The sequence below is a fragment of the Phocoena sinus genome, chromosome 12 (assembly GCF_008692025.1).
Source record: "Phocoena sinus isolate mPhoSin1 chromosome 12, mPhoSin1.pri, whole genome shotgun sequence".
Classification (NCBI taxonomy): Eukaryota; Metazoa; Chordata; class Mammalia; order Artiodactyla; family Phocoenidae; genus Phocoena; species Phocoena sinus.
Genome location: NC_045774.1, coordinates 52,140,328 through 52,148,555, shown reverse-complemented (window position 1 = coordinate 52,148,555; position 8,228 = coordinate 52,140,328). Strand labels below are relative to the sequence as shown.

The 8,228-nt window shown below is 38.2% G+C and overlaps 1 protein-coding gene across 1 annotated transcript in view; it reads right to left on the bottom strand.

Annotated features, from left to right (window-relative positions):
• Nucleotides 1-2,832: 2,832 nt before the first annotated feature.
• PDSS2 (decaprenyl diphosphate synthase subunit 2) overlaps nt 2,833-8,228 on the bottom strand; it is a 266,982-nt gene continuing 261,586 nt past the window's right edge. The window contains exon 8 of the transcript XR_004352569.1: nt 2,833-3,438. The gene's annotated coding sequence lies outside the window, so the exon portion shown is untranslated. The remainder of the gene's footprint in view (nt 3,439-8,228) is intronic.

The following is an 8,228-nucleotide window of genomic DNA, read 5'->3' as shown; positions in this document are numbered from 1 at the left end:
CTCTTTAAATATTGCTTTTTAAAGATACACCCCTGGGTGGGCTCTACAATCTCCTTTCTAGACCTTTTCTCACTTTATATTGTCCTATATGTTAAAAGAATTCTCTAGACCTACTTCATATATAATTTATATTCTTCTGATTAGTTTCCAAACCAATGTTCCTTTACTATTACTCTATCTTACTTGCTTCCTTCATCATTATAAACACATATTTCCTGGGAGTACCCTAGCGGTCTAGTGGTTAGGACTCAGTGCTTTCACTGCTGTGAAAGGGTTTGATCCCTGGTCAGAGAACTAAGATCCTGCAAACCGCATGGCGGGGCCAAAAAAATGAAATAAAATTTTAAAAAATTAAAAAATAAAAACATATTTCCTTTGACAGCATTTACTGAATGTCAACCTCTGTAATGGGTGCGGAGATAGGGGCTTTCGAGCACTCAGCAGACACTTTGCCAGTAAGCATGACTGTCTCCACTTCTGAAAGGCAAGACAAAGCTTGGGGAATTTGCCTAATGTCCCATTCAATGGGGAAGCTAGTATTTGAACCCAGATCTGTCTGTTCTATTTGTTATATCCCACTCTGCCTTCAAAGAGACTCTGATCCTCAGAAGCCCACAGTATAGTGGTGAAAGACACAAACAATCTCCCTCTCTGGTCATCTTTGTATCCAAGATAGTGCTTTGCACATAGTCACACTTAATAAATGTCAGTGAAAAGAAAACATGAATTTATCCTGGTTTCTTACTTCTTTCTCAATTTATGGTTTCCAAGTCAGGGGAATCACAATCGGGTAAAACAGAGAAGTAAAGAGGACCGTTTGGAAAAACACAAATTCGGAGACAAAACAAAGAACACTCTATGTCACACAGTGAGTTTCTTCCTCTGAACAGCTACTGTAACAGATCATCAAAGTCCCATTATGTGAAAATGCCCATTATAATAAGCTAGGGCTACTTTCATTTTGAACTCTTCAATTTATTTTTCTAATTAATTCAGTAAAAGTCTTTAGGTGATACAACATGTAATATTACTACTATTTTCTCCTTCCTGGACTCAGTTTTATAATGCTGATGTTGAACATAATAGAGCAAGCAACTATAGGTAATTGCAGAAATTATTGTTGGGAATTTGCATATGAAATACACACCTTTTACTGCCTCTAGTTGGCATTGTTAACTCAGTTATAAATAGTACAGCTGACATACTGCAAACAGAAAGTGCTTTTTGATGGGCAAAAATGGAAGATTGCTATGGAGGAGGAAGTGTTAGCACACAATGTTTAAGTTGGAAAGCTTTCATTAGCACTAGTCAAGGGGAAAGTGATTAATTTACTAATCATGGCCTTCCTTAAGAATCCAATCATATAAAAAGACTTAGGGTAAAGCTTTCTAAAAACAGATATTTATGCTACTATTTAGGTAAACAAGTAATACATCCAGTCTATAAACATATTTGAAGAGTGTTGATGGGCACTTTTAAGAAAATGAAGCGGTTCCCTTCGGATTAATCTCTTGCTGTGTATATGTGGTGAGGCAAAGGAAATAACAGGACTGAGATATAACATTGGAGAGTGCAGTTTATATTTATACCACTCTTGAAGATAAAGCTTACACTGGGGTCATTCTGCTGAAATCCTCTACTAGAATTTGAAAATTTAAAAACTATTTGAAAAACTTTAACCATTGAGAAAGAACAAAAATATGCCATTCATTGTGGCTGTATGACCATAAAAATTATAATTCATAGGGCAGTATTTTTGCGGTGTTTTATACTGCTTGAGGGCAAAAATTCAATCACTGTTACTATGCAGGCTGTTTCAATCATTACGAGGCATAGGTACAGACTGGTGATGACTTTTGTAAATGATAAAACATTTGCAGAAATTGGTATATTTTTATGGGCTGTAATACTTCAGTTTTCAAAAGTTTGGGGTCATTTTGGTTTTTTTTTGTTATGGGTATAAAGCAACTATGACATAGAATTTTAATGCTGAACTACTCATCCAGATGACAGGAGAGGTGAGGGGGCTAGGGACAAAATTTTCTTCCTACGCATTTGTTTTTAGGCATTTATATTTGCCTGAGTGCTTTGGTACCATGGTGACAGCTTAGCAACAGCTAGATGCAAATTAAGGTAATCTGCCATGCCAGCCTCTGATCATAAAAAGTTGGTAGGTAGGACACTGGGAAGAAAAATACAGATGTTTACACATTTAATGGTTTAATCAAAGAGACTTGTTCTCTCTATTACCTGCCCTTGTCCGTCTCTTCACCTTCTCTCTCTCTCTGTCTATCTCTGTATAAAGAGATGAGGATCTAAAAAAAAAAACAACAACAAGAAACAACCCAAATAAACCCCCGTATTTAAATTGATGAGATAAAACAAAAATTAAACTTTTTAAAATAGGAAATAAAACAACACACTTTATTCTTTCTTAAATAGGATCTAATGATCACAACATGTGCATGGAAAGTGTTTTTTGTTTTTTTGTTTTTTGTTTCTGGCTGCGCTGCGTGGCACACGGGATGTTAGTTCTTGGACCAGGGATCAAACCCATGCCCCCTGCAGTGGAAGTGTGGAGTCCTAAGCACTGGACTGCCAGGGAAGTCCCCGGAAAGTGTTTTGCAAAGACATTTCCAAAGGGTTTTTTCATACTAATGGACATTTGATTTCTGTTGATGGCTATTAAAGGGACAAAGTTACATACCTTTGGACCAGCAGACTTGGATGACATGATGGATACTGTCATTTTTAAAGACAACATATGATGTCTTTATTATCTTTATTATAATTTATATGTAAAACAGAGAAAGTAAAATAATCTGAAAGGAAGAACATAACCTTTGGAAAGCTAGGAGGAAATAAAATCACCTTGATTTTCAGGGCTATTAATTTTATTTCAAATACCCTGGTAATGGTAAAATACAGGTTAAAGCAAATAGTCGTTAGCTAGTTGAACAGACATGGCAAATGGACTTCAACTTGTGTGCTGGCTCTGACACAATAATAGTGGCTGCCTGGAGAGCTGTGTTGAGGAGGATTCTGAGGTTCTGTAGGAAAAGGGCTGTGAATGATGAGTGAACACCTGTCACAGCTGAGAGGGAGACTAGAGGGTAAAAGACTTGTTAAGTGCAATGTGGGGGGTGGAAGGGAAGGAGGGTTAGCCCAAAGCACCCAAATACAGACTGCAAATTTATTTTAAGTCTTACATTTTATACTATAATGAATGCAAATCTTACATTTAATTCCATAATATATATATCTGGTATGCTATATAAGTTTAAAGGCTCATTTGTAGTTAAATTACCTAACGTTAACTTTGTGGGAAAAAAATATGTTCTTAGACAATGTGCATGTTCATTCTGTGGCTTCCACAGTACCTGGCAGGCTTCTGAGTATCCCTGGGAGTCTCTGCACCCCATTTAGTGACACCCACACCTGGAAGATTGATAGAAATAAAACAGTTTAAATTTGTGTATGATAATGTAAGACTCAGAGAAGTAAATTAACCTGCTTGTCAATAGCAGAGCTGGGATTTGAAGACTCTAAAGCCCAATTTCTTGTTTGTTTGGTTTTTTTGGCCACACCATGCAGCATGTAGGATCTTAGTTCCCGGACCAGGGATTGAACCCGTGTCCCCTGCAATGGAAGCTCGGAGTCTTAATCTCTGGACCACCATGGAAGTCCCTAAAGCCCAATTTCTTAACAAAGAGTCTGTCTATATTATTCCAAAGACAAGTACCAGGATTCCCTGGGATTCAGGGTTTGGTATTAAATTACTGATTTGAAAAAGAACTTTTGGGGCTACAGAAGACCTGATTTGAAAAAGAACTTTTGGGGCTACAGAAGAACTTTTGGGGCTACAGGTAACTAGTAAGTTGGCAATTTCAGTACTGCTGTTAAAGAAAAGCATGGTTTCCATTTGGGGTTATGGAAAAGTTATAGAAATAGTGGTGATGGCTGCACAACAGAGTGAATATAATTAATGTCACTAAATTGTACACTTAAAATTACTAAAATAGCACATATTATGCTATACATATATATATATTAACACAATAAAAAAAAGAAAATCGTGATTCATGGATTAGAAGATTAATATCGTTAAGATGGCAATTATCCAAAATTAGATCAATATATTCAATGCAGTCCCTATCAAAATCCCAGCAGGCTCTTTTGTAGAAATTGACAAGCTGATCCTAAAATTTTTATAGAAATGCAAAGGACCCAGAGTGGCCAAAACAATTCTGTAAAAGAAGAACTACAAGCGTAAATGGGGAAATCTGAATAAGATTGATGGACTGTATCAACGTCAACATTCTGGTTGTGATCTTGTCCTATAGTTTTACAAGATGATACCATTGGGGAAAATTGTAAAGGGTACCTAGAATCTCTCTGTATTATTTCTTACAACTACTTGTGAATCTATAATTACCTCAAAATTAAAAGTTTAATAAAAAAATAAGCTGGAGGACTTCTACTTCCCAATTATAAAATTTAATATAAAGCTGTAGTAATCGGGCTTCCCTGGTGGCGCAGTGGTTAAGAATCCACCTGCCAACGCAGGGGACATGGGTTCGAGCCCTGGTCCAGGAAGATCCCACATGCCGCAGGGCAACTAAGCCTGTGTGCCACAGCTACTGAGCCTGCGCTCTAGAGCCTGTGAGCCACAACTACTGAAGCCCGCGCACCTAGAGCCCGTGCTCCGTAACAAGAGAAGCCATCGCAATGAGAAGCCCATGCACCGCAACGAAGAGTAGCCCCCGATCGCCGCAACTAGAAAAAGCCTGCGCACAGCAACGAAGACCCAACGCAGCCAATAAATAAACAAACAAGTAAATAAAAATAAAGCTATAGTAATCAAGGAAGTGTGGTTCTGGCATAAGGACAGACATAGAGATCAATGGAACAGAATTGACAGAAACAGACTTGTATTTAGGGTCAACTGATTTTCTACAAAGTTGCTAAGGCAACTCAAAGGAGGAAAGAATAGTCTTTTCAACAAATGGTTCTAGAACAGCTGGATATCCACATACAAAAAAAAAATTAATTTAGTCCAGTGGCTTTCAATGGGGGCGATTTTGGCTTCCCAAAGGCAGGGAACTTTTGGCAATGTCTAGAGACAATTCTGGTTGTTGCAGCTGGGGTTGGCGTGCTACTGGCATTTAATGGGTATACACCAGAGATGCTGCTAAACATCCAGCAATGCACAGGGCAACGCCACAACAAAGAATGACCCAGCCCAATATGTCAATAGTGTTGAGGATGAGATACCTGATTTAAACCTTTACCTCACACTTTATACAAAAATTAACTAAAAATGGATCATAGACCTAAATGTAAGAGCTAAAACTATACAACTTTGAGAAAAGAACATTGGAGAAAATCTTCGTGACTTTGGGTTAGGCAAAGATTACTTAGATATGACACTGAAAGCATGATCTATAGAAGAAGAAATTGATAAATTGGACTTCATCAAAATTAAAGACTTTTGTGCTTCAAAAGGAACCATTATGAAAATGAATTTTAGCTATAGATTGGGAGCAAATATTTGCACACCATATATCAGATAAAGGACTTATATTCAGAATATATAAAGAATGCTTATATCTCAATAAGACAAACAACCCAATTAAGAAATAGGCAAAAGATTTGAACAGACATTTCGCCAAAGAAGATATATAAATGACTAACATGCTCATGAGACGATGCTTAACATCATTAGTCATTAGGAAAATGCAAATACAAATCACAATGAGATACAGTCTCATTCCTACTAGAATAGCTATAATAAAAAATGGAATACTGGGGACTTCCCTGGTGGTCCAGTGGTAAAGAATCCGCCTTGCAATGCACAGGATGCACGGGTCTGATCCCTGGTCAGGGAACTAAGATCCCACATGCCGCGGGGCCACTAAGCCTGCGCGCCACAACTACTGAGCCCGCACACCGCAAGGAAAGATCTTGTGTGCCACAACTAAGACCCGACACAACCAAAAAAAATAGCAATAATAAAAGAAAAATAAATAAATATATATTTTTAAAGGGAATACCAAGAGTTGGCAAGGATGTGAAAAACTTGGAACCCACATGTGTTGGAAAGGTAAAATGATACAGTCACTTTGGAAAACGGTCTGGCAATTTCTAACAGGTTAAACATAAATTTATTATAAATTTTACTCCTGAGGATCTACTCAGGAGAAATGAAAACTTATGTCCACACAACGACTTGTACATGAGTACTCACAACAGCATTATTAATAATAGGTCAACAGTAGAAACAACCCAAATGCCAATCAACTGGTAAAGGGATAAACGAATATATCTTCGATGGAATATTATTTAGCAATATAAAGGAATGAAATAATGATTAATTCCATAACATACATAAACCTCAAAAACATTATGCTAAGTGACAGGAACCAGATGCAAAAGACTAAGTACTAAGTAAAACTCCATTTCTATAAAATGTCCAGAGAAGGCAAATCTATAGCAACAGAGAGTAGATTAGTGGCTGCCTAGGATTGAGGGTGGGAGCAGGGGTTGACTGCAAATGTGCACAAGGGATCTTTAAAACTGAATTTTAGGGCTTCCCTGGTGGCGCAGTGGTTGAGAGTTGGCCTGCTAATGCAGGGGACACGGGTTCGTGCCCCGGCCCGGGAAGATCCCACATGCCGCGGAGTGGCTAGGCCCGTGAGCCTCGGCCGCTGAGCCTGCGCTCCGCAACGGGAGAGGCCCGCATACCGCAAAAAAAAAAAAAAAAAAAAAGAGAAAAAAAAAAAAAACAAAAAAAAAACTGAATTTTAGTGATGCTTGCACAACTTTGTAAATTTACTAAAAAGCATTGAATTGTATACTTAAACTAGATGAATTTTATTATATGTAAACTATACTTCAATAAAGCTGCTTCTGAAAACGCAATTAAAGCAATTCTAAATCTTCAAAAAAAGAAGAATAAAAGGAAAGAAAAGTACAGAACTGCATAAACAGGCAGCAATTAGGAAGCTCACAATTAACTGATCGTATTCCACATACACAAGTAAGTTTAAGTAACTGCAACTCATGATATAAGGGAGGAGGACAGGCAGGGAGACTTCATTGAAATGTGACAAGTGAGAAGTAATGCGAATAGTAAAGTTATGATGATTAATTTAAGGAAGGAAAGGTTGCAAGTGTAGCTTAATTCTTTGAGGATGATGCTGTTTTCTCGTTCATTTGAAGGCTTACAAAAAAAGAAAGATCCAAACAAAAGAAGACAATAACAAAACACAATAAACTCATAGTGTTATAGCATGAAAGATTTGAGTCAGATAAAGGTTATTTTGTTTCCCTTCAAACAAACCCTAGGAGTTTCCTTCTCCCAAGTCCTTGAAGAAGGAAAGACGGCTCAACTCTTAGATGATGGTTTCTCCTTGGTTTTGGCCAAGAGCAGAACCTAACACAACTGCCTGAGGGCCTTTCCGGTCCTAGGAGATTGTGAACCTCAGTGGGAAGAAAGAAGTCATCCTACTGAAGTGTGGCTGGCTGAGAACTTGCAGTGAAGCAAGAGGAAAATACATAGAGATGTGAACCCATTTTGAGCATCGTCTCGAAGGAATGGGAACCACCAACTGAAAAGATTAATCATTCAGGCTAAAGAATTTTAAGGGAATTTATTCCACAGTTTTAACCTGCTGCTGTGGAGAACCTGCAGGGGCACTATTTTTCCAAGACAAAGACTTTCTTAGTAGCAGGTTGGGATGTTGACTTATGAGTATTTACCGTATACCCATTTATCCCAGAGAAACCAATCAGGAATAAAAATTCAATATACCTTGTTTAGAATTTAAGCTACTTATCAATAGTGGTTATGAAGACTGCAACACCATGAAAAAATGTTTATGATGTATTATGTAAAAACAGCAGGACCCAAAGTTGAATTTATACTATAATTACAACCATGCAAAAAAGATAGGCATAGCAGAAAAGGCTGGATTAAATACAAATGAAATGGTGATACTGATTATGTGAGCATGGTGAGACTGAGAGTAATTTTTTTCTACTTTCCAAAATTTTTTTTTTTTTTTTTTGCGGTACACGGGCCTCTCACTGCCGTGGCCTCCCCCGTCGCGGAGCACAGGCTCTGGACGCGCAGGCTCAGCGGCCATGGCCCACGGGCGCAGCCGCTCCGCGTCATGCGGGATCCTCCCAGACCGGGGCACGAACCCGCGCCCCCTGCATCGGCAGGT